The sequence below is a fragment of the Cupressus sempervirens genome, chromosome 2, assembly GCF_028749045.1.
Source record: "Cupressus sempervirens isolate cs-2001-9-10 chromosome 2, ASM2874904v1, whole genome shotgun sequence".
NCBI classification, from domain to species: domain Eukaryota; kingdom Viridiplantae; phylum Streptophyta; class Pinopsida; order Cupressales; family Cupressaceae; genus Cupressus; species Cupressus sempervirens.
In genome coordinates, this window is record NC_143119.1 from 569,062,227 (window position 1) to 569,089,971 (window position 27,745).

General features: G+C 45.1%; 1 non-coding gene and 3 pseudogenes across 1 annotated transcript; all 4 read left to right on the plus strand.

Moving 5' to 3' along the window:
* The first annotated feature begins 6,762 nt into the window (after positions 1-6,762).
* LOC149574694 (18S ribosomal RNA) lies at positions 6,763-8,095 on the plus strand (annotated as a pseudogene).
* A 681-nt stretch (positions 8,096-8,776) lies between these two features.
* Positions 8,777-8,930, plus strand: LOC149574695 (5.8S ribosomal RNA). Its single transcript, XR_016361350.1, has one exon. It is a non-coding gene; the product is annotated as a 5.8S ribosomal RNA (ribosomal RNA).
* Positions 8,931-9,151: 221 nt separating this feature from the next.
* Positions 9,152-10,790, plus strand: LOC149574696 (25S ribosomal RNA; annotated as a pseudogene).
* Positions 10,791-26,406: 15,616 nt separating this feature from the next.
* Positions 26,407-27,514, plus strand: LOC149574697 (18S ribosomal RNA; annotated as a pseudogene).
* Positions 27,515-27,745: the final 231 nt, after the last annotated feature.

Below are 27,745 nucleotides of genomic sequence, written 5' to 3' on the forward strand. Positions count from 1 at the left end.
CCAAGTACTCTCACCAAGTCAATTGTTTAAGTCCTTTCATCAAGTCACCCAACCAAGTCGACTGTTTAAGTCCATTCATCAAGTCACCAAAACAAGTACTCTCACCAAGTCGACTCTTTATGTCTGTTCATCAAATCACCCCACTAGGTTGGCCAACCAAGTACTCCCACCAAGTCGAATCTTTAAGTCTATTCGTTAGTTCACCCTACCAAGTACTCTCACCAAGTGGACTCTTTAAGTCTTCTCAACAAGTCAAGCCACCAAGTACTCTCGCCAAGTCGACTCTTTGAGTCTGTTCATCAAGTCACCCCACCAAGCGCTCTCACCAAGTCAACTCTTTAGGTCTGTTCACCAAGTCACCCCGCCAAGTTGACCCTTTAAGTTCATTCATCAAATCACGCCACCAAGTGCTCTAACCAAGTCAACTCTTTAAGTACTTTCACCAAGTCACCCCACCAAGTCGACTCTTTAAGTCCGTTCATCAAGTCACCAGAACAAGTACTCTCACCAAGTCGACTCTTTATGTTCGTTCATCAAGTCACCCCACCAGTTTGGCCAACCAAGTACTCCCACCAAGTCAATTGTTTAAGTTCGTTCATCAGTTCACCCCACCAAGTACTCTCACCAAGTGGACTCTTTAAGTGTTCTCATCAATTTGAGCCACCAAGTACTCTCACCAAGTTGACTCTTTGATTCAGTTCATCAAGTCACCCCACCAAGTACTCTAACCAAGTCGATTCTTCAAGTGCGTTCATCAAGTTACCCCACCAAGTACTCTCACCAAGTCGACTCTTTAAGTATGTTCATCAAGTCACCCCACCAAGTACTCTCTGCAAGTAAACTCTTTAGGTCTATTTATAGAGTCACCCCACGAAGTTGGCCCTTCAAGTGCATTCATCAAGTCACCCTACCAAGTCGACTCTTTAAGTTCGTTCATCAAGTCACCCCGCCAGGTCAGCCCACAAAGTACTCTCACCAAGTCGACTCTTTAGGTTTGTTCATCAAGTCACCCTGCCAGGTCGACCCACCAAGTACTCTCACCAAGTCAACTCAATAAGTTTTTTCATCAAGTCACCCTGCCAGGTCAGCCCACCAAGTCCACTTTTTATGTTTGTTCATCAAGTCACCCTACCAAGTAGGCCCACAAAGTTGACTCTTTAGATTCGTTCATCAAGTCACCCCACCAAGTACTCTCACCAAGTTGACTCTTTAAGTTCGTTCATCAAATCACCCCACTATGTCTACCTACCAAGTACTCTCACCAAGTCGACTCTTTAGGTTCGATCATCAGGTCACCCCGCCAGGTCGGCCCACCAAGTGGACTCTTTAAGTTCATTCATCAAGTCACCCAGCCAAGTCAGCCCACCAAGTCACCAAGTTCTCTCACCAAGTCGACTCTCTAAGTTCATTCGTCAAGTCACCTTGCCAGGTCGGCCCACTAGGTTGACTCTTTAAGTTCGTTCATCAAGTCACCCGGCTAGGTCAGCCCACCAAGTACTCTCGCCAAGTCATCTCACCTTCAGGCTAGCCAGCTCTTCTCACTGAGGCATCTCACCATGTGGGCTCACCAATTCACCCCAGAAAGTTGCCTCAATGAGTTGACTCTTTAAGGTTGCTCACCAAGTCAAGTCACCACATTGACTAACCATGTCGCCTTACCAAGTTGCCCCACTCGGTCACATCTTAAAGTCTGCTCACAATGCCAGATTTCTAGCTTGATTCCACAAGTCAGCTCGCCAAGGTGGTTCACAACTCAAAAGTTTAAGTGTTCCCACCAAGTCGAGCCTTTAAGTTCGCTCACCAAGTCTGCTCACTAGGTCGGCTCACCGAGTCAAGTCGTCTCACCCAGTTGACTTACCATCTTTCCTCATCGTCAATTTACTCCCATGGCTCATGAAATCATGCCACCTAACCGATGTCAGTTTTTGGCTCTGTTGCCAAATTCAGAAAAAATGGGGTCGTGGATGGCTATTTGGTTACATTTTTTAATGAATTGAATTTTTTAAGGCACTTGTCTGCGTGAATGCATATTTTTGAATGCGGATCAAGCCTTGCACTAATATCTTATATAGGAGAGGCAGTGTGCTCGAAATAAAGTCGAGTCATAATTTTCAAATTAGGTAGCCTTGGAGATAAAATGGAAGTTGAGCCATTCTAGCCGAGCCATAATTTTCAAATTGGGTTGCCTACGATACAAAATTCAAGCCAAGCCATAATTTTCAAATTTGGGTAACTTGCGATATAAAATGGGTACCCGAGCCATTCTACTTGAGTCATAATTCTGAAATTGGGTAGCTTCTGATATAAAATTGTCGTCGAGCTATTCTAGTCAATCTCCAAAAATTGATCAATTTACTCCCCTGACTAATGCAATCAAATCACCTAACCAATGCCAATCTTTGTCTCTGTTGACAACCTCATCAAAAATGGGGTCGTGGATGGCTATTCGGTCACATTTTTCATTGAATTGGGTTTTAAGGTACTTGTCCACTGAATGTACATTTCTAATGTAGAGTAAGTCTTGCACTAATAGCTTATATAGGGGAGGTAGTGTGCTTGAAAAATGGTGGCCGAGCCATTCTGGCTGACCCGATCTGGGCAAACCATCTGGTCGAGCCATGATGGCCGAGCTGTTCTAGCCGAGCCATGCTAGCCGACCCGATCTGGGCGAGCCATTCTAGCCGACCTGAACTGGGTGAACCATGCTAGCTGACCCGATCTAGCTAAGCCATACTGGCCTACCTGATCTTTGTGAGCCATGCTAGCTAACCTAATCTGGATGAGCCGTTCTGGCCTACTCAATTTGGGCGAGCCATGCTGGCCGACCTAATCTGGCCAAGCTCCAAAAATGGTGTCGTGGATGGCTGTTTGGTCACATTTTTTATTGAATTCAATTTTTAAGGGATTTGTTTGTGTTATCACAGATTTCAAATGCAGAAGGAGCCTCGCACTAATAGCTTATATAGGACACGTGGTTGCTGTGAGCGTCTCCCATGCTCCTTTTATTGATTCAACATTGGTGTCTAGGTAGATCGGATTGTTGGGTTTTCAAATGGTGTATGCTAATGTTGAATCAATGAAAGGGGCATGAAGTGATCTCTGAGTGCTTTTCCTTGGCTCTCCTTTAGATCATTTTTTCCGATGACTCAATTTTGGAAAAGGTGAGGCAGCAGTTGCCGATCCATGGTGTGTCATTTTGGTGATTTTAAAACTTGATCTAAATGTGAGCCCTTGTCTAGCACTTCGATGTTTCTTGGTATAATAGCAATTTGCTATGGGTGCTTGCCACTCTAGTAATTTTTCATGGTGTACTTATCGTGACTACATAGGAGCTTTAATACTGAAAGCTCTCGGCAAAAAATGGTGGTCGAACCATGCTGGCTAACCTGATCTATTCAAGCCATTATGTCCAACCGGATCTGGGTGAGCCATGTTGGTCGACGCGATCTAGGCAAGCCATTCTGGCTGACCTGATCTGGGCAAGCCATTTTCGTCGACCCGATCTGGCCGAGCTCCAAAAATGGTGTCATGGATGGCTGTTTGGTCACATTTTTCATTGAATTGGATTTTTAAGGGATTTTACTGTGCTATCATAGATTTCTAATGTAGAAGGAGCCTTGTACTAATAGCTTATATAGGAGAGGTGGTTGTCGCAAGCCTCTCCCATGCCCCTTTCATTGATTCAACATTGGTGTCTAGGTGGATCGGATTGTTGGATTTTCAAATGGTGTATGTTGATGTTGAATCAATGAAAGGGGCATGAAGTGATCTCTGAGTGCTTTTCCTCGGCTCTCCTTTAGATCATGTTTTTTGATGACTTAGTTTTGGAAAAGCTGAGGTAGCGGTTGCCGATCTATGGCATGTCTTTTTGCTAATTTTAAAACTTGATCTAAACATGAGCCCTTGTCTAGCACTCTGGCGTTGCTTAGTATAATGGCAGTTTGCTATGGGCCCTTGGTGGTCTAGAAATTTGTCATCATGTAGTTATTGTGGCTACATGGGAGCTTTAATACTAAAATCTCTCAGTGAAAAATGGTGACCGAGCCATGTTGGCCAACCCGATCTGGGCAAGCCATTCAGGCCGACCCGATCTGGGTGAGCCATGCTGGCCAACATGATCTGGGCAATCCATTCTGGCTAACCCAATTTGGGTGAGCCATGCTGGCTAGCCCAATCTGGGCAAGCCATTCTGGCCGACCCGATCTGGACAAGCCATTTTCATCGACCCAATGTAGCCGAGCTCCGAAAATAGTGTCGTGGATGGTTGTTTGATCACATTTTTCATTGAATTGGATTTTTAAGGGATTTGTCTATGCTATCGCAGATTTCTAATGCAGAAGGAGCCTCACACTAATAGCTTATATAGGACAGGTGGTTTTCGCGAGCCTCTCTCATGCCCCTTTCATTGATTCAACATTGGTGTCTAGGCGGATCAAATTGTTGGATTTTCAAACAGTGTATGCTCATGTCGAATCAATGACAGGGGCATGAAGCAATCTCTGAGTGCTTTTCCCTTTAGATCATGTTTTTTGATGACTCAACTTTAGAAAAGGTGAGGCAGCAGTTGCCGATCCATGGCATGTCTTTTTGGTGATTTTAAAACTTGATCTAAATGTGAGCCCTGTCTAGCACTCTAGCGTTGCATGGTATAATGGCAATTGTCTATGGGTGCTTGGCGCTCTAGCAATTTGTCATGGTGTACTTATCGTGGCAATTTGTTAAACGATGTATGCTGATGTTGAATCAATGAAAGGGGCATGAAGCAATCTCTGAGTGCTTTTCCTCGGCTCTCCTTTAGATCATGTTTTACGATGACTCAATTTTTGAAAAGGTGAGGCAACGTTTGGCGATCCATGGCATGTCTTTTTGGTGATTTTAAAACTTGATCTAAACATGAGCCCTTGTCTAGCACTCTGGCATTGCTTGGTATAATGGCAATTTTCTATGGGTGCTCAGTGCTCTAGCAATTTATCATGGTGTACTTATCACGGCTACATGGGAGCTTTAATATCGAAAGCTCTTGACAAAAAATGGTGGCCGAGCCATGCTGGCCGACCTGATTTGGGCGAGCCATGCTGGCTGACCCAATTTGGTTTAGCCATTTTCATCGACCCGATCTGGCTCTACCTTCTCACTCCATAAGCACAAATTTGGGAGTTGTTCGACAGCGGTTGTCATTCCAATGTGTCCTTGCGATGATTTGTAGAGCGATGCTAAGGGCGAGAGCTTCTGTCTAGCATTTGGGATGTCTGTGCAAGTGAGTAGGGGAGCTTGTCTTATCAGAACTTTGCCGTGGCATTTGAATATAGACCCAGTGCCAACGATATCAATGGATACGAGCCTTGGATTCTAAATTTGTTCAGCTAACATTGGTTTTTGTGATATATGGGTATGAAAGCACATCTCGATTGCTACATGGGAGCTCCCTAAGGTCGCCTTTGTGCCAACTCGATCGGCACAACATTGGGAATAGTTCAACAGTGGTTGTCATTCCAATGTGCCATCGGGATGTCTTGGAAAGTGGCCTTTCAAGGGCAAGCTTGCGTCTAGCACCTGGATTGTGCGTTGTCACAAGTGAATGGGGAGATCTCTCTGTGAACGGTGGCATGGTGATTACAAGAGAGAATTTACTTAAAAGTTAGAGGATTGGCCTCAAGCCATTGTGACGGCCTTGCAAATTCTCTATAATTGCAACTTATGTTTGCACAGTAGTAGATTTTGCATGTAAGACTGGCCTTTGTTCTTGACAGTTCTAGGAGATGACCTCTGGAACATTTGGATTGGGCCCCTTCAAGCTAAAATTCATCCAGTTGATCGGATGAGCTCGGTGACCATTTCACTCCCTTGGCTCCATGAATTCACATCTCCTAACAGATGACAATCTTTTTCTCCTATGCCGACCTCATAAAAAATGGGGTCGTGGATGGCTGTTTGGTGACATTTTTCAATGATTTGGATTGTTAAGGTAGTTGTCGATGTGTTCACTAATTTCTAATGTAGAGTGAGCCTCGCACTAATAGCTTATATAGGAGAGGTGGTTGACACGAGCCTCTCTCATGCCCCTCTCATTGATTCAATGTCGATGTCAAGGTGGATGGATATGTCAAATTTTGAAATGGTGGATTGACGTTGAATCAATTAGAGGGGCATGAAGCCCACCCTTGCGCAGCCTTATAATTGAGGTGGTTACGTGCACAGTGATGCCCTCGCCAATCGCATAACCAGCCATGTTTTTGACTCGCACTACCCTTCACCCTTTAACATGGTGGCCTCCATTGGCACTTTGGTAACCAGCTCTTCATCATGGGAAAATGTTTGTTGTGATCGAGAAGGTTTTTATCTATATAGGTACACCTCAACAGGCATGTAGGAGGCATATGCTTGGGAAATGGATGTCTCTGAGTGGCCTTACAATTGAGGTGGCTACGTGCGCAGTGCATCTCATACAGACTTGAGGCTTCTTTCCAAGTAGTGGCGACAGTGAGCTTGAGGGTAAAGGGTTCCGTATGGGACATTCTTCCTAGGTGCTTGTGAACCAAGGCTCCCTGTTTGGCCCTCTCTGGTCAGTGATGGGACACTTTCCTCTTGTGTGAGATCTTTGAGCATTACAAGTCCATCTCATGCTTTGAACGCCTTTCTTGTTGCTTGTGTAGGGGATTATGTTTGGATGCATGACGGAGCAAATGCAAATTTTGGTTTCCCATCGCGGAAGGCATCCCCTTAGCTGTAGGACATCTTGGGGGTCCCCTTGTCATTAGAAGCTACCTAGTCGATCCTACTAGTAGTCATATGCTTGTCTAAAAGATTAAGCCATGCATGTCTAAGTAAGAATTATTTTAGACAGTGAAACTGCGAATGGCTCATTAAATCAGTTATATTTTCTTTGATGGTACTTTGCTACTCGGATAACCATAGTAATTCTAGAGCTAATATGTGCACCAAATCCTAACTCTCAGAAGGGATGCATTTATTAGATAAAATGCCGATGCGGGCTCGCTCGCTATTCTGGTGATTCATGATAACTTGACCAATCGCACGACCTTTGTGCTGGCGATGCTTCATTCAAATTTTTTCCCTATCAAATTTCAATGGTAGGATAGAGGCCTAAAATGGTGGTGATGGGTGAGAGAGAATTAGGGTTTGATTCCAGAGAGGGAGCCTGAGAAACGGCTACCACATCCAAGGAAGGCAGGAGGCGCGCAAATTACCCAATCCTGACATGGGGTGGTAGTGACAATAAATAACAATACTGGGCTCATCGAGTCTAGTAATTGCAATGAGTACAATCTAAATGATGTCCTAGTCTTAACCATAAATGATGTCGACCAAGGATCGGCGGATGTTGCTCTAAGGACTCCGCCAGCACCTTCTGAGAAATTAGAGTGTTTGTGTTCCGGGGGGAGTATGGTCGCAAGGCTAAAACTTAAAGGAATTGATGGAAGGGCACCACCAGGAGTGGAGCCTGTGACTTAATTTGACTCAACACAGGGAAACTTACCAGGTCTAGACATAGTAACGATTGAAAGATTAAGAGCTCATTCTTGATTCTATGGGTGGTGGTGCATGGCCATTCTTAGTTGGTGGAGCGATTTGTCTTTTTAATTTTGTTAACGAATGAGACCTCAACCTCCTAACTAGCTACGCGGAGGTTCTCCTTCGTGCCCAGCTTCTTAGAGGGGCTATGGCCTCCTAGGCCATGGAAATTTGAGGCAATAATAGGTATATGATGCCCTCAGATGTTCTGGGCTGCACACGCACTAGACTAATGCAACCAACGAGTTTCTCTCCCTTGTCCAAAAGGTTTGGGAAATCTTTCCAAATTGCATCATGATGGGGATAGACCATTGCAATTATTGATCTTCAATGAGGAATTCCTAGTAAGCGCGAGTCATCAGCAAACGTTGACTAAGTCCCTACCCTTTGTACGCACCGCCCTTCGCTCCTATCGATTGAATGATCTAGTGAAGTGTTCGGATCACGGCAAAAATGATGGTTCCTATCGGAGACATCGCGAGAAGTTCATTGAACCTTATCATTTAGAGGAAGGATAAGTCATAATAGGGTTACCGTAGGTGAACCTGTGGTAGGATCATTATTGGTTCGAGACCCTAAATCATGTAGGGGATGGAGTTGGCCTCCTCCCCGCCCCAAAAATCTTGGCGACGTGCGAACACTTGGCCCTACAGTGATGTGCTGGATGGCGGCGAAGCTACGGGTCCAACGCCATCAAGGTCGAGGGTCACATCGAATGTCGTGATCGAAAGTGTGGATTCCCCGCAGGGCGAAGAAGAGACTCAGATGCAATTTGGATTAGGATCGGTGCCTTCAAACGACGTCTACGTCAGAGCAAGAGGTCTCTACTCAGTTATAGTTCAAAGGGGGTCAGGGCCTATTGCCCCATTGAGATTTCATGGTCCGATCACGTGTGCGGTGCTATGCCATGGATCCGTCATTTCAATGGCAAAAAGTTGGGACTACCACAACCCCCCGTTGCCTTGCCCAAGTGTGTTAACTCGCAACTCGTTATAACTCGAGACTAACGTTAACTCATCGCTTGGAGCATTCTATGCTTAGGATGGGTGCACTCACATGATTTTCAGGGCAAGGGCCCTGTCCGATGACATGGCTCTCCCATGCGTCAACTCCCACATTTGCGAGGTGGTGGGGTGGGTACACACCATACCATTCCTCGTCGCACCTATTCGGTGCTTGGGTTTCAAGATGTGTCAACACCCAACACACAGGTCGTCGAAAGACAAAAACATAACAAAATCATGACTCTTGCCAACAAATATCTCGGCTCTCACCACGATGAAGAATGTAGCAAAATCTGATACTTAGTGTGAATTGCAAAATCTCGTGAATCATCAAGTCTTTCAACGCAAGTTGCAACCGAGGCCTCGGCCAAGGGCACGTCTGCTTGGGTGTCCCACTACAAAATTGCCCTCCCTAGCAAGGAGTGGAGATGGTTGTCTGTGTCTACAAGTGGCATGGTCAACTGAAATGAGCATGAGGTTCGTTGATCTGCCGCGATGAGCAGTGGCTTGCAAAGGCTGGCGTTGGTTTGCGCTGATCGAATGATTCCTCACGAGGAACTTTATTTTGGGCTCAGTGGCCCACCACAGTGCAGGCATGCTACATCTCTCTACCACATCCCCAAGTCTGGCGTGAATACCCACTGAGTTTAAGCATATCAATAAGTAGAGGAAAAGAAACTTACCAAGATTCCCCTACTAATGGCGAGCGAATTGGGAAGAGCCCAGCATGAAAATTGATGGTTGCACCTGTCAAATTGTATTTTATAGAAGTATCCTTGGCGATGGACCAGGCCCAAGTCCCCTAGAAGGGGGCGCTAGAGAGGGTGAGAGCCTTGTTAGGCTCAAACCCTATCGCACCACGAGGTGCTATCGGCGAATCAGGTTGTTTGGGAATCCAGCCCTAATTGGGTGGTAAATTCTGTCCAAGGCTAAATACGGGCAAGTGACTGATAGCGAACAAGTACTGTGAGGGAAAGATGAAAGGGACTTTGAAAATAGAGTTAAAGAGTGCTTGAAATTGTCCCTGCAGATGCTGATGCAATGTGATTTCTGCCCAGTGCTCTGAATATCAAAGTGAAGAAATTCAACCAAGCGCGGGTAAACGGTGGGAGTAACTATGACTCTCTTAAGGTAGCCAAATGCCTTGTCATGTAATTAGTGATGTGTATGAATGGATTAATGAAATTCCCACTGTCCCTATCTACTCCTAGCAAAAGCACAGCCAAGGGAATGGGCTTGGTAGAATCAGTGGGGAAAGAAGACCCTGTTGAGATCTTCTCTAGTCTGACTTTGTGAAATGACTTGAGAGGTGTAGAATAAGTGGGAGCTTTTGGGTGAAAGTGAAATACCACTACTTTTAACATTATTTTACTTATTCCATGAGGCAGAGATGGGGCAATGCCCCTGTTTTTGGCCTTAAGGTGTGTCTAGGCATGCCGATCTGAGCGGGAGACATTGTCAGGTGGGGAGTTTTGCTGGGGCGGTATATCTGTTAAAAGATAATGCAAGTGTCCTAAGATGAGCTCAACGAGAACAAAAATCTCTTATGGAACAAAAGGGTAAAAGCTCATTTGATTTTGATTTTTAGTACAAATACCAACTGTGAAAGCATGACCTATCGATCCTTTAGACTTTCAAAATTTGAAGCCAGAGGTGTCAGAAAAGTTACCATAGGGATAACTGGCTTGTGGCAGCCAAGTGTTCATAGTGACGTTGCTTTTTGATCCTTCGATGTCGGCTCTTCCTATCATTGTCAAGCAAAATTCACCAAGTGTTGGATTTTTCACCCACTAATAGGGAACGTGAGCTGGGTTTAGACCGTCATGAGATAGGTTAGTTTTACCCTACTGATGATTTGTGTTGCGATAGTAATTCAACTTAGTACAAGAGGAACCGTTGATTCACACATTTGGTCATCACGCTTCATTGAAAAGCCAGTGGCGTGAAGCTACTGTGTGTCAAATTATGATTGAACGCCTGTAAGTCAGAATCCATGCTAGATACGGTGCATATCTCTCTCTGGGTGCATCGCGACCCGTATTAGGGGTGCTCTTGCACTCCCAGGGGCCTGTGTCATTGGCCATCTTCGATCAGTGCATTATACTGTTGGAGCAACCTTGGATATTAATTTCAAGCAGTCGGCAAGAAGAATCTTTTACAAACGACTTAAATAAGTGACAGGGTATTGTAAGTGGCAAAGTGGCCTTGCTGCCACGATCCACTAATATTTAGCCCTCTATCGCCTCGATTTGTAAAAACTTTTTCAACTCTGAGGCAAGTGGGGTTTTTGATTTGTGCGAGGGCGAGAAAATCTTCCAAGTGCCAAATTTTGGGTGGGTGGGGTTTGCAAATTTGTTTTGCGAGGTCGTAACAATCTCTCAAGTGCCAAATTCTTGGCGGGTGGGGTTTGTAATTTGTGGGAGTGCGGGAAAATCTTCCAAGTGCCAAATTTTGGGCGGGTGGGGTTTGCAATTTTCACGAGGGCGGAAAACTCTCCCAGGTGCCAAATTCTTGGTGGGGGTTTGTAGTTTTCGCTAGGGCGGAAAAATCTCCCAATTGCCAAATTTTGAGCGGGTGGGGTTTTGTGAAAATTCCCGCGAGCACAAAGAAATCTCCCAAGTGCCAAATTCTTGGTAGGTGGGGTTTTGTAAAAATTTCTGCGAGGGCGAAAAAATCTCCCAAGTGCCAAATTCTCGGCAGGTGGGGTTTGTAATTTGCGCAAGGGTAGGGAAATCTTCCAGGTGCCAAATTTTGAGCAGGTGGGGTTTGCAATTTTCACGAGGGCAAAAAAATCTCCCAAGTGCCAATTCCCAGTGGGTGGGGTTTGTAATTTTTGTCGGGGCAAAAAAATCTCCCAAGTGCCACATTTTGAGCGGGTGGGGTTTTGTAAAAAATTTTGCGAGGGCAAAAAAATCTCCCAAGTGCCAAATTCTGGGCGGGTGGGGTTTGCAATTTCTACGAGGGTGAAAAAATCTCCCAAGTGCCAAATTCTCGGTGAGTGGGGTTTGCAATTTCTACCAGGGTGAAAAAATCTCCCAAGTGCCAAATTTTGAGCAGGAGGGAGAGTTTTTGTAGAAATTTCTGCCAGGGCTGAAAAATCTCCCAAGTGCCAAATTTTGGGCGAGTGGGGTTTTGTAAAATTTCCACAAGGGGGAAAAAATCTCCCAAGTCCCAAATTCTAAGTGGGTGAGGTTTGCGATTTTTGGAAGGGCAAAAAAATCTCCCAAGAGCCAAATTCTTGGCAGGTGGGGTTTTTTGATTTTCGCAAGTGCAAAAAAATTTCTCGAGTGCCAAAGTTTCCTTAAGGGCGAAAAAGTCTTCCAACTGCAATTTCCATGTGGGTCAGTTTGTAATCAGTGCAATTTTGGGCGGGGTGGGTTTGCAATTTTTGTGAGGGCGGAAAAATCTTCCAAGTCCAAATTTCAGGCGGGTGGGGTTTCATAATTTCCAAGTGCCAAATTTCAAGTGGGTGGGGTTTGTAAATTTTGTGAGGGAAAAAAAATCTTCCAAGTCCAAATTTCGAGCGGGTAACCACTCATGTCACCATGCTTGACTTGATTCTATGTGCCCCAAGTCATGTACGTGATCCAAAATCAATTATCTCTTTTTTGGCTAACGGCCAAATTTTTCGAATCGACTGAGCTACCCCGACTCGAATTGCCTCGAGCCTTAACCGCCTCCATTTTTTTTTTTGCTCGACTCATGTAACTGCACTCGCCTTGATTCTGAGTGGCCTGAGTCACTTACGTGATCCAAAACTAAGTAACTTTTTCTTTTTTCTTTTTTTTGTCAAGTCCCAAAGTTTTGAACTTGAATAGAGTCGAATACCCCGACTCAAGTCATCTCCAAATTTTTTGCACGACTCATGTCACCGTAATTGACTTGATTCTAAGTGCCCCGAGCCGTGTACGTGATCCAAAACTGGTTAACTTTTTCTTTTTGGTTAACGCCCAAAGTTTTCAACCCGACCCGCCTCGGCAACGTTGACTTGAAGCGCCTCGAGCCTTAATGGCCTCCAATGTTTTTGCATGACTCATGCCACCATCAATTTTTTGCTCGAATCATGTCACCTAGGGCACCTTGATGCTACGTGACCCGAGCCCTATGCGCGATCCAAAACTGGGTAATATTTTTTTTTGAACTCCCAAAATTTCATTCTTTTTCACCTTATGGGGCCTATCATGATCTCTTCTTATAAAGAAAATTCTCAAATTGGATCATTTCAGCTACCCTACCTCGAATCTGGCTAGCTAGGTCTAACACCTTGAGTTGGCTTGGAAATACGTGAACCGAAACTTGTGCGTGATCCAAAAGCGTGTAACTTGGTTTTTTTTTTTGTAATGCCCAAAATTTAGTGCTTTTCACTATACAGGGCCTCCCATGATTTTTTTTTTCCCTCGTTGACCCACTCTGCGGACCCAATCGAGTCGCCCGAGGCTAGCGCAACGGAGATGGGTTAACCCATTCGGGTGACCGAAGTTGGGTCGACCCAGGCATGTGATCCTGGCTAGGGACAGCAAGTTGATTCTATAAGTTTGCTTGCCAATTTTGCTAGCCAAGTCAACTCACCAAGATATCTGACCATGTGGTGTTTGCCAAATCACCCCACCAAGTTGCCTCAAAGAATTGACTCTTTAAGTCCTTTCATCAAGTCACCCCACCAAGTCAACTCTTTAAGTTCGTTCATCAAGTCACCAGAACAAATAGTCTAACCAAGTTGACTCTTTAAGTCCATTCATCAAGTCACCCAACCAGGTCAGCCCAAAAAGTACTCCCACCAAGTCGACTCTTTAAGTCCGTTCATCAGTTTACCCTGCCAAGTACTCTCAGCAAGTAAAATCCTTAGGTCCGTTCATCAAGTCACCCCGCCAAGTCAACCCTTTAAGTCTGTTCATCAAGTCACCCCACTAAGTACTCTCACCAAGTCGACTCTTTAAGTCCTTTCATCAAGTCACCCCACCAAGTTGACTCTTCAAGTCCATTCATCAAGTCACCAGAACAAGTACTCTAACAAAGTCGACTGTTTAAGTCCATTCATCAAGTCACCCCACCAAGTTAGCCCACCAAGTACTCCCACCAAGTTGACTCTTTAAGTTCGTTCATCAGTTCACCCCACAAAGTACTCTCACCAAGTGGTGTCTTTAAGTCTGCTCATCAAGTCGAGCCACCAAGCACTCTTACCAAGTTGACTCTTTGAGTCCATTCATCAAGTCTCCCCACCAAGTACTCTAACCAAGTCAATTCTTGTAGTGCGTTCATCAAGTCACCCCACCACCTACTCTCACCAAGATGACTCTTTAAGTTTCTTCATCAAGTCACCCCACCAAGTACTTTCACCAACTCAACTCTTTAGGTCTGTTCATCAAGTCACCCCACCAAGTCGACCCTTTAAGTCCATTCATCCAGTCACCCCAGCAAGTAGTCTCACCAAGTCGACTCTTTAAGTCCTTTCATCAAGTCACCGCACAAAGTTGACTTTTTAAGTCTGTTTATCAAGTCACCAAACTAGTACTCTCACCAAGTTGACTCTTTATGTCCGTTCATCAAGTCACCCCACCAGCTCAACCCACCAAGAACTCCCACAAATTTGACTCTTTAAGTCCATTAATCAATTCACCCCGCCAAGTACTCTCACCAATTTGATTCTTTAAGTTTTCTCATCAAGTCGAGCCACCAAGTACTCTCACCAAGTTGACTCTTTGAGTCCGTTCATCAAGTCACCCCAGCAAGTACTCTAACCAAGTTGATTCTTCAAGTGCGTTCATCAATTCACCCCACCAAGTACTCTCACCAAGTCAACTCTTTAAGTCTGTTCATCAAGTCACCCCACCAAGTACTCTCACCAACTCAACTCTTTAGATTCGTTCATCAAGTCACCCACCAAGTCAACCTTTTAAGTCTATTCATAAAGTCACCCCACCAAGTACTCTCACCAAGTCGACTCTTTAAGTCCTTTCATCAAGTCACCCCACCAAGACGACTCTTTAAGTTCATTCATCAAGTCACCAGAACTAGTACTCTCACCAAGTTGACTCTTTAAGTCCTTTCATCAGCTCACCCCACTAGGTCAGCCCACTAAGTACTCTCACCAAGTCGACTCTTTAATTTCGTTCATCAGTTCACCCCGCCAAGTACTCTCACCAAGTTGACTCTTTTAGTCTGTTCATCAAGTCGTGCCACCAAGTACTCTCACCAAGTTGACTCTTTACGTTCGTTCATCAAGTCACCAGAACAATTACTCTCACCAAGTCCACTCTTTAAGTTCGTTCATCAAGTCACCCCACCAGGTTGGCCCACCAAGTACTTTCACCAAGTCGACTCTTTAATTATGTTCATCAAGTCACCCCACAAAGTACTCACACCAAGTCAACTCTTTAGGTCTGTTCATCAAGTCACCCCACCAAGTCAACCCTTTAAGTCCATCCATCAAGTCACCCCACCAAGTACTCTCACCAAGTCAACTCTTTATGTCCTTTCATCAAGTCACCCCACCAAGTTGACTCTTTAACTACGTTCATCAAGTCACAAGAAAAAGTACCCTCATGAAGTTGACTCTTTATGTCCCTTCAACAAGTCACCCCACTAGTTCGGCCCACCAAGTTGACTCTTTAAGTCTATTCATCAGTTCACCCCACCAAGTACTCTCACCAAGTTGACTCTTTACTTCTGCTCATCAAGTCAAGCCACCAAGTACTCTCACCAAGTCGACTCTTTAAGTTTGTTCATCAAGTTACCCCACCAAGTACTCTCACCAAGTCAACTCTTTAGGTCCGTTCATCAAGTCACCCCACCAAGTCGACCCTTCGAGTGCATTCATCAAGTCACCCCACCAAGTACTCTCACCAAGTCAACTCTTTAAGTCCTTCCATCGAGTCACCCCACCAAGTCAACTTTTTAAGTCCGTTCATCAAGTCACCAGAACAAGTACTCTCACCAAGTTGACTCTTTATGTCCCTTCATCAAGTCACCCCACCAGGTCAGCCAACCAAGTACTCCCACCAAGTTGACTCTTTAAGTTTGTTCATTAGTTCACCCCACCAAGTACTCTAACCAATTTGACTCTTTACTTCTGCTCATCAAGTTAAGCCACCAAGTACTCTCACCAAGTCAACTCTTTGAGTCCGTTCATCAAGTCACCCCACAAAGTACTCTAACAAAGTTGATTCTTCAAGTGCATTCATCAAGTCACCCCAACAATTACTCTCACCAAGTTGACTCTTTAAGTCTGTTCATCAAGTCACCCAACCAAGTACTCTCACCAAGTCAACTCTTTAGGTCCGTTCATCAAGTCACCCCGCCAAGTCAACCCTTTAAGTTTGTTCATCAAGTCACCCCACCAAGTACTCTCACCAAGTCGACTCTTTGAGTCCATTCATCAAGTCACCCAACCAAGTACTCTAACCAATCTCGATTCTTCAAGTGCGTTCATCAAGTCACCCCACTAAGCACTCTCACCAAGTCGACTCCTTGAGTCTGTTCATCAAGTCAACCCACCAAGTACTCTCACCAAGTAAACTCTTGCGGTCCGTTCATCAAGTCACCCTGCAAAGTTGACCCTTTAAGTTTGTTCATCAAGTCACCCCACCAAGTACTCTCACCAAGTCAACTCTTTAACTCCTTTCATCAAGTCAACCCCACAAGTTGACTATTTAAGTCCATTCATCAAGTGACTAGAACAAGTACTCTCACCAAGTCAAATCTTTAAGTCTGCTCATCAAGTCGAGCCACCAAGTACTCTCACCAAGTCGGCTGTTCGAGTCAGCTCATCAAGTCACCCCACCAAGTACTCAAACCAAGTCAACTCTTTAAGTTTGTTCATCAAGTCACCCCACCAAGTACTCTCACCAAGTTAACTCTTCGGCTTCGTTCATCAAGTCACCTTGCCAAGTTGACCCTTTAAGTCTATTCATCAAGTCACCCCACTAGGTTGGCCCACCAAGTACTCTCACCAAGTTGACTCTTTAAGTTCGTTCATCAGTTCACCCAGCCAAGTACTCTCACCATGTTGACTCTTTAAGTTTTCTCATCAAGTCGAGCCACCAAGTACTCCCACCAAGTCAGCTCTTCAAGTCAATTCATCAAATCACCCCACCAAGTACTCTAGCCAAGTCGATTCTTCAAGTGCGTTCATCAAGTCACCCCTCCAAGTATTCTCACCAAGTCGACTCTTTAAGTCTGTTCATCAAGTCACCCCACCAAGTACTCTCACCAAGTCAACTCTTGAGGTTCGTTCATCAAGTCACCCTGCCATCAAATTGGGTAGCTTCCGATATAAAATGGTTGTTGAGCCATTCTAGTCGGTCTCAAAAAATTGATCAATTTACTCCCCTAACTAATGCAATCAAATCACCTAACAGATGCCAATCTTAATCTCCGGTTACAACCTCATCAAAAATGGGGTCGTGGATGGCTATTTGGTCACATTTGTCATTGAATTGGGTATTAAGGTACTTGTCCACTAAATGTACATTTCTAATGTAGAGTAAGCCTTGCACTAATAGATTATATAGGGGAGGTAGTGTACTTGAAAAATGGTGGCCAAATCATTCTAGCCGACCCGATCTGGGCGAGCCATGCTGGCCGACCCGATCTGGCTGAGCCGTTTTGGCCGACCCATGTTGGCCGACCCGATCTGAGTGAGCCATTCTGGCTGACCCAATCTAGGAGAGCCATGTTGGCCAACCCAATTTGGCCAAGCCATTCTAGCCTACCCAATCTAGGTGAGCAAAGCTGGCTGACCCAATCTGGGCTAGCCATTCTGGCCTACCCAATCTGGGTGAGCCATGCTGGCCGGCCCGATCTGGCCGAGCTCCAAAAAGGGTGTTGTGGATGGCTGTTTGGTCACATTTTTCTTTGAATTGGATTTTAAAGGGATTTTTCTTTTCTATCATAGATTTCAAATGCAAAAGGCACCTCGCACTAATAGCTTATATAGGAGAGGTGGTTGTCACGAGCCTCTCCCATGCCCCTTTCATTGATTCAACATTGGTGTCTAGGCGGATCGGATTGATGGGTTTTCAAATGGTGTATGCTAATGTTGAATCAATGAAAGGGACATGAAGTGATCTCTAAGCGCTTTTCCTCGGCTCTCCTTTAGATTATGTTTTTTGATGACTCAATTTTGGAAAAGGTGAGGCAGCAGTTGCCGATCTATGATGTGTCTTTTTGGTGATTTTAAAACTTGATCTAAATGTGAGCACTTGTCTAGCACTTCGGTGTTGCTTGGTATAATGGCAATTTGCTATGGGTGCTTGGCGCTCTAGCAATTTATCATGGTGTACTTATTGTGGCTACATGGGAGCATTAATATCAAAAGCTCTCGGGAAAAAATGGTGGTCGAGCCATGCTAGCCGACCCGATCTGGGCGAGCCATGCTGGCTGACCCGATCTGGCTTAGCCATTTTCGTCAACCCGATCTGGCTCTTCTTTCTCACTCCATCGACACAAATTTGGGAGTTGTTTGACATCAGTTGTCATTCCAAAGTGTCATTGCAGTGATCTGTAGAGCGATGCTAAGGGTGGGAGCTTGTGTTTAGCATTTGGGATGTCTGTGCAAGCGAGCAGGGGAGCTTCTCTTATCGAAACCTCTCCATGGCTTTTAAATATAGACCCAATGCCGACGATATCGATGGATACGAGCCTTGGATTCTAAATTTGTCCAGCTAACATTGGTTTTTGTCAGAGATGGGTATGAAAGCACATCCCGATTGCTACGCAGGAGCTCCCTAAGGTCGCCTCTATGCCAAATCAATCAGCACAACATTGGGAATGGTTCGACAGTGGTTGTCATTCCAATGTATCATTGGGATGTCTTAGAAAGTGGCCTTTCTAGGGTGAGCTCGCGTCTACTACTTGGATTGTGCGTCGTCACAAGTGAATGGGGAGATATCTCTGTGAACGGCAGCATGGTGATTGAAAGAGAAAATTGACTTAGTAGTCAGAGCATTGGCCTTGGGCCATTGTGATGGCCTTGCAATTTCTTTATAAAGTCAACCTATGTTTCCGCAATAGCAGAGTTTGCATGTAAGACTGGCCTTTGTTCTTGACAGTTCCAGGAGATGACCTCCGAAACTTTTGAATTGGGACCCTTCAAGGTGAAATTCATCCAATTGATCAGATGAGCTCGATGACCATTTCACTCACTTGGCTCCATGAATTCACATCTCCTAACGGATGACAATATTTTGCTCCTCTGCCAACCTCATAAAGATGGGGTCGTGGATGGCTGTTTGCTGACATTTTTCGATGATTTGGATTTTTAAGGCAGTTGTCGATGTGTTCGCTAATTTCTAATACAGAGCGAGCCTCGCACTAATAGCTTATATAGGAGAGGTGGTTTCTGCGAGCCTCTCCCATGTCCCTCTCATTGATTCAAAGCTAGTGTCAACGTGGATGGATATGTCAGATTTTGAAACGGTGGACGCCGATGTTGAATCAATTAGAGGGGCATGAAGCCCACCCTCGAGGTGCTATTCCTTGACTCTCCTTTAGATCATGTTTTCTTGTCACTCGGCTGGCACAATTTCAAAAAAAGGTTTGGCAACAGTTGCCAGCCCTCACCACGTCTACTTGGTGATTTTAAAACTTGATCTAAATTGGGAGCCCTCATCTAGCACCTCCGTCCGGTGTTTCTCGAGTATTGCATAAATTTTTGCTATCGGCATGAATCCCCCAACAAATGCCTACCCTTGGACTCTCTCTTAGATCACCTTCTTCGATCACTCAACCAAAAAAATTATGGAAGAGACTTGGTACCGGTTGCCATTCTACAGCATGTATGTTCGGCGATTTTGAAGTTTATCTAACGACGAGCCCTCGTCTAGCCATAAAGTGGGTGCTTGGCGCTCTAGCAATTTTTTGTGTACCTATTGTGACTACAATGGGAGAGGTGGTTGCCGCAAGCCTCTCCCATGCCCCTCTCATTAAATCAACACCGATGTCAAGGCGGACAAATATGTCAGATTTTGAAATAGTGGACGCCGACATTGAATCAATTAGAGGGGCATCAAGCCCACCCTTGAGGTGCTATTCCTTGACTCTCCTTTAGATCATGTTTTCTTATCCCTCGGCTGGCACAATTTTGAAAAAAGTTTTGGCACCGGTTGCCAACCCTCACCACATCTTCTTGGTGGTTTTAAAACTTGATCTAAAATGAAAGCCCTTGTCTAGCACCTCCGTCTGGTGTTGCTCGGGTATTGCATAAATTTTTTCCATCGACGTGAATCCCGCAACGAATGCCTACCCTTGGACTCTCTCTTAGATCACCTTCTTCAATCACTCAACTGATGCAATTACAGAAGAGACTTGGCAGCAGTTGCCATTCTACAACGCGTCTGTTCGGCGATTTCAAAGTTGATCTAACGGTGAGCCCTCGTCTAGCAATGAGGTGGGTGCTTGGCACTCTACCAATTTTTTGTGTGCCTATAGCAGCTACAATGGGAGAGGTGGTTGCCTCAAGCCTCTCCTATGCCCCTCTCATTAATTCAACACCGGTGTCAAGGCAGACGGATATGTCAGATTTTGAAATAGTGGACGCCGACGTTGAATCAATTGGAGGGGCATCAAGCCCACCCTCGAGGTGCTATTCCTCGACTCTCCTTTAGATCATATTTTCTTTTCACTCGGCTAGCACAATTTCAAAAAAGGTTTGGTAGCGGTTGCCAGTCCTCACCACGTCTTATTGGTGGTTTTAAAACTTTATCTAAAATGGGAGCCCTCGTCTAGCACCTCCGTCCAGTGTTGTTCAGGTATTGCATAAATTTTTTCCATCAGTGTGAATCCCCCAATGAATCCGTACCCTTGGACTCTCGCTTAGATCAGATTCTTTGATCACTCGACCGCCGCAATTATGGAAGAGACTTGGCAGCGGTTGCCATTCTAAACCGCATCTGTTTGACGATTTTGAAGTTGATCTAACGGCGAGCCCTCATCTAGCCATGAGGTGGGTGCTTGGTGCTCTAGCAATTTTTTGTGTGCCTATCATAGCTACAATGGGAGAGGTGGTTGTCGCGAGCCTCACCCACGCCCCTCTCATTGATTCAACGTTAATGTCAAGGCAAACAAATATGTTAGATTTTCAAATGGTGGATGCCGACGTTGAATTAATTAGAGGGTCATGAAGCCCACCCTCGAGGTTCTATTCCTCGACTCTCCTTTAGATCATTTTCTTATCACTCAGCTGGCACAATTTTGAAAAAAGGTTTGGCAGCGGTTCCAAGCCCTCACCGCATCTTCCTAGGGGTTTTAAAACTTGATCTAAAATGGGAGCCCTTATCTAGCACCTCCGTTCGATGTTGCTCGGGTATTGCATAAATTTTTTCCATCGGCGGAAATCACCCAATGAATGCCTACCCTTGGACTCTCTCTTGGATCACCTTCTTTGATCACTCGACCGACACAATTACTAAAGAGACTTGGCAATGGTTGCCATTCTACAGCGCGTCTGTTCTGTGATTTCGAAGTTGATCTAACGGCGAGCCCTTGTCTAGCCATGAGGTGGGTGCTTAGCGCTCTAGCAATTTTTTGTGTGCCTATCATGGCTACAATGGGAGAAGTAGTTGTCACGAGCCTCTCCCATGCCCCTCTCATTGATTCAACATCGGTGTTAAGGCGGATGGATATGTCAGATTTTGAAATGGTGTACGCTGACGTTGAATCAATTAGAGGGGCATGAAGCCCACCTTCGAGGTGCTATTCATTGACTCTCCTTTAGATCATGTTTTCTTGTCACTCGGTTGGCGCAATTTTGGAAAAATGTTTGGCAGTGGTTGCCAGCCTTGACCACATCTACTTGGTGATTTTAAAACTTGATCTAAAAAGGGAGCCCTCGTCTAGCACCTTCGTTCGGTGTTGCTCGGGTATTGCATAAATTTTTTCCATCAACGCGAATCCCCCAACCGAATGCCTACCCTTGGACTCTCTCTTAGATCACCTTCTTTGATCACTCGACCAACGCAATAATGAAAGAGACTTGGCAGCGGTTTCCATTCTATAGTACGTCTATTTAGTGATTGCGAAGTTGATCTAATGGAAAGCCTACATCGATCCATGAGGTGGGGTGCCTTGTGCTCTAGCAATTTTTTGGGTGCCTATCGCGGCTACAATGGGTGACGTGGTTGCTGTGAGCCTCTCCCATGCCCCTCTCATTGATTCAACGCTGGTGTCAAGGCAGATGGATATGTCAGATTTTAAAATAGTGGACGCCGACATTGAATCAATTAGAGGGGCATGAAGCCCACCCTCGAGGTGCTATTCCTTGACTCTCCTTTAGATCATGTTTTCTTGTCACTCGGCTAGCACAATTTCAAAAAAAGGTTTGGCAGCGGTTGCCATCCCTCACTGCATCTACTTGGTGATTTTAAAACTTGATCTAAAACGAGAGCCCTTGTCTAGCACCTTCGTCCGGTGTTGCTCGAGTATTGCATAAATTTTTGCCATTGACATGAATCCCCCAACCAATGCCTACCCTTGGACTCTCCCTTAGATCACCTTCTTCGATCACTCGACCAATGCAATTACAAAAGAGACTTGGTAGCGGTTGCCATTCTACAGTGCGTCTGTTCAGTGATTTTGAAGTTCATCCTAATGGCGAGCCCTTGTCTTAGCCATGAGGTGGGTGCTTGGCGCTCTAGCAATTTTTTGTGTTCCTATCATGGCTACAATCGAAGTGGTGGTTGTCGCGAGTCTCTCCCATGCCGCTCTCATTGATTCAATGCCAGTGTCAAGACAGATGGATATGTCAGAGTTTGAAATGGTGGACGCCGACATTGAATCAATTAGAGGGGCATGAAGCCAAACCCTTGAGGTGCTATTCCTCGACTCTCCTTTAGATCATGTTGTCTTGTCTCTCGGCTGGCACAATTTCGAAAAAAGTTTTGGTAGCAGTTGCCAGCCCTCATCGCGTCTACTTGGTGATTTCAAAACTTGATCTAAAATGGGAGCCCTCGTCTAGCACCTCCATCCGGTGTTGCTCGAGTATTGCATAAATTTTTGCTATCGGCATGAATCCCCCAATGAATGCCCACCCTTGGACTCTCTCTCTAATCACCTTCTTCGGTCACTCGACCGACACAATTACGGAAGAGACTTGGCAGCAGCTGCCATTCTACAGTGCATCTATTCAACGATTTTGAAGTTGATCTAATGGCAAGCCCTTGTCTAGCCATGAGGTGGGTGCTTGGCGCTCTAGAAATTTTTTGTTTGCCTATCATGGCTATAATGGGAGTGGCGGTTACCGTGAACCTCTCCCATGTCCCTCTCATTGATTCAATGCTGGTGTCAAGGCAGATCGATATGTCAAAGTTTGAAACGGTGGATGTCGACGTTGAATCAATTAGAGGGGCATGAAGCCCACTGTCGAGGTGCTATTCCTTGACTCTCCTTTAGATCATGTTTTCTTGTCACTCGGCGGGCGCAATTTCAGAAAAAAATTTGGCAGTGTTTGCCAGCCCTCACCGCGTCTACTTGGTGATTTTAAAGCTTGATCTAAAATGGGAGCCCTCGTCTAGCACCTCCATCCAGTGTTGCTCGGGTATTGCATAAATTTTTTCTATTGGCACGAATCCCCCAATGAATGCCTACCCTTGGACTCTCTCTTAGATCATCTTCTTTGATCACTCGATCGACGCAATTAAGGAAGAGACTTGGCAGTAGTTGCCATTCTACAGTGCATCTGTTCAGCGATTTCGAAGTTGATCTAATGGCGAGCCCTTGTCTAGCCATGAGGTGGGTGCTTGGGGCTCTAGAAATTTTTTGTGTGCCTATCACGGCTACAATGGGAGCTTTGATAACAAAAGCTCTCAGTGACCCTCCCCAATAGAATTAGTGTTGGTGTTCAAGAAAGACACGTTATTCAGATTTCAAACATTGGCAGTAGCATCATTCCTATTGGGAGGGCCATGAAGCCATCTTGATTGCTATGCGAGGACTCTCTCCCAGAGTCGTTCTCTTTGCAACAACTTCTTTGGCACAAAATTTTTAGAATGGTTCGGCCAGCGGTTGTGGTTCCAATGGTGCCATTGTGGTGGTTGCTTGGTCAGCTATCTAAAGGGTGAGTCATTGTCTAGCAGTTGGGCTACGCATCACGAGTGACAAGGGAGCCTTTATTATCGAAAGCTCCCCATGGGCATTTGATTAGAAGAACCATTACTTGTGCAAGCAAGGACAAATGCAGCCTCAGATTCCAAATGAAATCAACAACATTAGATCTATATAAGAGCGAAATGAAGCAGCGGCCCATTTTCTATGTGTGGCTCCCCAAATTTTCTCTTCTTTCTCACTCCATCAGCACAAATTTGCAAGTTGTTCGACAGCGGTTTTCATTCCAATGTGTCATTGTGGTGATCTAGAGAGTGATGCTAAGGGCAGCAGCTTGTGTCTAGCATTTGGGATGTTTGTGCAAGCGAGTAGGGGAGCTTCTCTTATCGCAGCCTCTCCATGGCCTTTGAATATAGACCCAGTGCCGACAATATCGATGGATACGAGCCTTGGATTCTAAATTTGTTCAGCTAAGATTGGTTTTCATTTGAGATGGGTACAAAAGCACATCCTGATTGCTACGCGGGAGCTCCCTAAGGTCGCCTCTATGCAACACAATCGGCACAACATTGGGAATTGTTCGACAGCATTTGTCATTCCAATGTGTCATCGAGATGTCTTTGAAAGTGGTCTTCCAAGGGCAAGCTTGCATCTAGCACTTGGATTGTGCATCATCACAAGTGAATGGGGAGATCTCTCTATGAACAATGGCATGGTGATTGCAAGAGAAATTTGACTTAGTCAGAGCATTTGCCTTGGGCCATTGTGACAGCCTCGCAATTTCTCTTTAATTGCAACCTATGTTTGCGCAGTAGCAGAGTTTGCATGTAAGATTGGCCTTGTTCTTGACAGTTCCAGGAGATGACCTCCAAAACTTTTGGATTGGGCCCCTTCAAGGTGAAATTCATCCAATTGATCGGATGAGCTTGATGTTCTTGTATCTATTCTGAGACGGTAGTGATGGTCATTAATCTATGGCAGTGAGTATATCCCATTTGGTAATCGTAATGGCAGAGCTAGTGAGAAGTACTAGTCACTTTGTTTTGTTGGATACCTTATATGTAGGTGTCTTCACAGCTTGCAACACACTGCACATTTTGTGTTTGATTCTAAGATGCGCTTGTTGCTAAGTCTATGGAGTTATATCTTTTAGCCAAGGGCTCCATCTCTTGGCACGTTCTGTCATTGCATTTTTATCCTACCTGAACAACAAGAAGGAAAGAGATGGTTGCACAGGTGCATTTCTTGACATCCCTATTCTCATCAAGGATCCACTCTCCACCCTAAGTTTTTCCAATTGGTAGAGTCTTGGGTTTGAGAGGGGGGTTAGCGAAAGGTTTGGTTGCCGCATAATTTTATCCGCTAGTGCGTTCTTGGTGCGTTCTCGCCTCTTCACTTTCTCATCCTAAAAAAGTGCATCACACTGTCATGACAGCTTTTCTGGTCTAGGCTAGTAGAAGCGTTGAGTATCACCGTTAATTTTTGTTTGGATGCAGAAACTCTCCATACCCTATCCTGCATGCGCAATCCGAACAGCTGCGGCTCATGGGTTCTGTGAGAGATACTCTTCTTCAGCTTCCCCCCAAATAGAGCATTCGGTGTTTGCATTGTGTGGACAAAAAGCCCAAGGTGTTTCATCTCTCTTTAGATGCAAAATTCTGGGAGGGCTTGTCGAAGTATGGTCATTTGTACGAGGTGCACCAAAAAGCATGTAGGGGGCATATGCCTAGGAAATGGATGTCTCTAAGTGTCCTTACTCGGTCGCGTGCCTGGTGTTCATCTTTGCATTACAACTTTGCTGCGAGCATTTGTGATTCGAGCCTTTTTGGGGGAATAGGTTTTGTACGAGATGTTCTTCTCAAGCTCCTACAAACTAGAGCGCTCGTCCTTGCAATTCTCTGACAAGTGCAGGCCCAACGTGTCTGTCTAGGGGAAGAAATTGCATGAATGCTTTTTGCTGAGATGTGGGTGCGCGCAGGTGGTTCCCTCACAATGCAGTTCTTTGGTATGTGCATGTGCATGAGATTGAAGCTTGTTCAACAACACTAGTGTAAGTGTTTTCCCATAGGAACTTTTCTATACCTGCGCAGGAAGATCACGTGTCACAAGGAACAGTTAGCGAGGTTGTGCCAAGAAAGGAGATATTTTCCAGAGGTTAGACATGTTTGTGTATGCGGGCGGGCTCTCATCACCTATAAATGTGCGTAGGGGGTGTTATACAAGATGCCCTTGAGCAGCCTTATAATTGAGGCATAGCGTGCACAGTGATGCCCCCACCAATCGCATAACTAGCTATGTTTTGGACTCGCATGGCCCTTCACCCTTTAGCATGGTGGTCTCTGTTGGCACTTTGAAAACCAGCTCTTTATCATGGGAAAATGTTCCTTGCGATTGAGAAGGCTTTCATCTGTGCAAGTGCACCTCAACAGGCGTGTAGGAGGCATATGCCTAGGAAATGGATGTCTCTGAGTGGCCTTACAATTGACGTGGCTACATGCGCAGTGCATCTCGTACAGACTTGAGGCTTCTTTCTGATTAGTGGTGACAGTGAGCTTGAGGGTAAAGAGTTTCATATGGGATATTCTTCCCAGGTGCCTATGAACCGAGGCTCCCTGTTCGGCCCTCTCCAGTCAATGATGGGACACTTTCCTCTTCTGTGAAATCTTTGAGTGTTGCAAGTCTTGCTCATGCTGTGAACGTCATTCTTGTTGCTTGTTCGGGGGATTATGTTTGGATGCATGACAGAGCGAATGCAAATTTTGATTTCCCATCGCGGTGGGCATAAGGCTTGGCTGTAGTAGGTCTTGGGGGTCTGATCATCATTAGAAGCTACTTGGTCAATCCTACCAGTAGTCATAAGCTTGTCTCAAAGATTAAGCCATGCATGTCTAAGTATGAACTATTTCAGACTTTGAAACTACGGATGGCTCATTAAATCAGTTATAGTTTCTTTGATGGTACTTTGCTACTTGGATAACCATAGTAATTCTAGAGCTAATATGTGCACCAAATATCGACTTTGGGAAGGGATGCATTTATTAGATAAAAGGCTGACGCGGGTTCACCCACTATTCTGATGATTCATGATAACTCGAAGGATCGCACGGCCTTTGTGTTGGCAATGCTTCATTCAAATTTCTACCCTATCAACTTTCAATGGTAGGATAGAGGCCTACCATGGTGGTGATGCATGACGAAGAATTAGGGTTTGATTCTGAAGAGGGAGCCTAAGAAATAGCTACCACATCCAAGGAAGGCAGCAGGCGCACAAATTACCCAATCCTGACACGAGGAGGTAGTGACAATAAATAACAATACTGGGCTCATTGAGTCTAGTAATTGGAATGAGTACAATCTAAATCCCTTAGCGAGGATCCATTGGAGGGCAAGTCTAGTGCCAGCAGCCATGGTAATTCTAGCTCCAATAGTGTATATTTAAGTTGTTACAGTTAAAAAGCTCATAGTTGGACCTTGGGTCATCATGGTTGGTTCGCCTTCTGGGTGTGCACTAGCCCTCACGTTCCTTCTACTGGCAATGTGTTCCTAGCCTTAATTGGCTGGGTCATGGTTCTAGTGTCACTACTTTGAAAAAATTAGAGTGCTCAAAGCAAGCCTACGCTCTGAATACATTAGAATGGAATAACATGATAGGAGTCTGGTCCTATTTTGTTGGCCTTGGGGACCGGAGTAATGATTAATAGGGACTGTCGGGGGCATTCGTATTTCATTTTCAGAGGTGGAATTCTTGGATTATTGAAGACGAACCACTGCAAAAGCATTTTCCAACAATGTTTTCATTAATCAAGAATGAAATTTGGGGGCTCAAAGATGATAAGATACCATCCTAGTCTCAACCATAAACAATGTCGACCAGGGATCGACGGATGTTGCTCTAAGGACTCTGCCAACACCTTCTGAGAAATCAGAGTGTTTGGGTTCTGGGGGGAGTATGGTCGCAAGGCTGAAACTTAAAGGAATTGATGGAAGGGCACCACCAGGAGTGGAGCCTGCGGCTTAATTTGACTCAACATGAGGAAACTTGCCAAGTCCAGACATAGTAAGGATTGTAGGATTGAGAGCTCTTTCTTGATTCTATGGGTGGTGGTGCATGGCTTAGTGTGAATTGTAGAATCTCATGAATCATTAAGTCTTTGAATGCAAGTTGCCCCCGA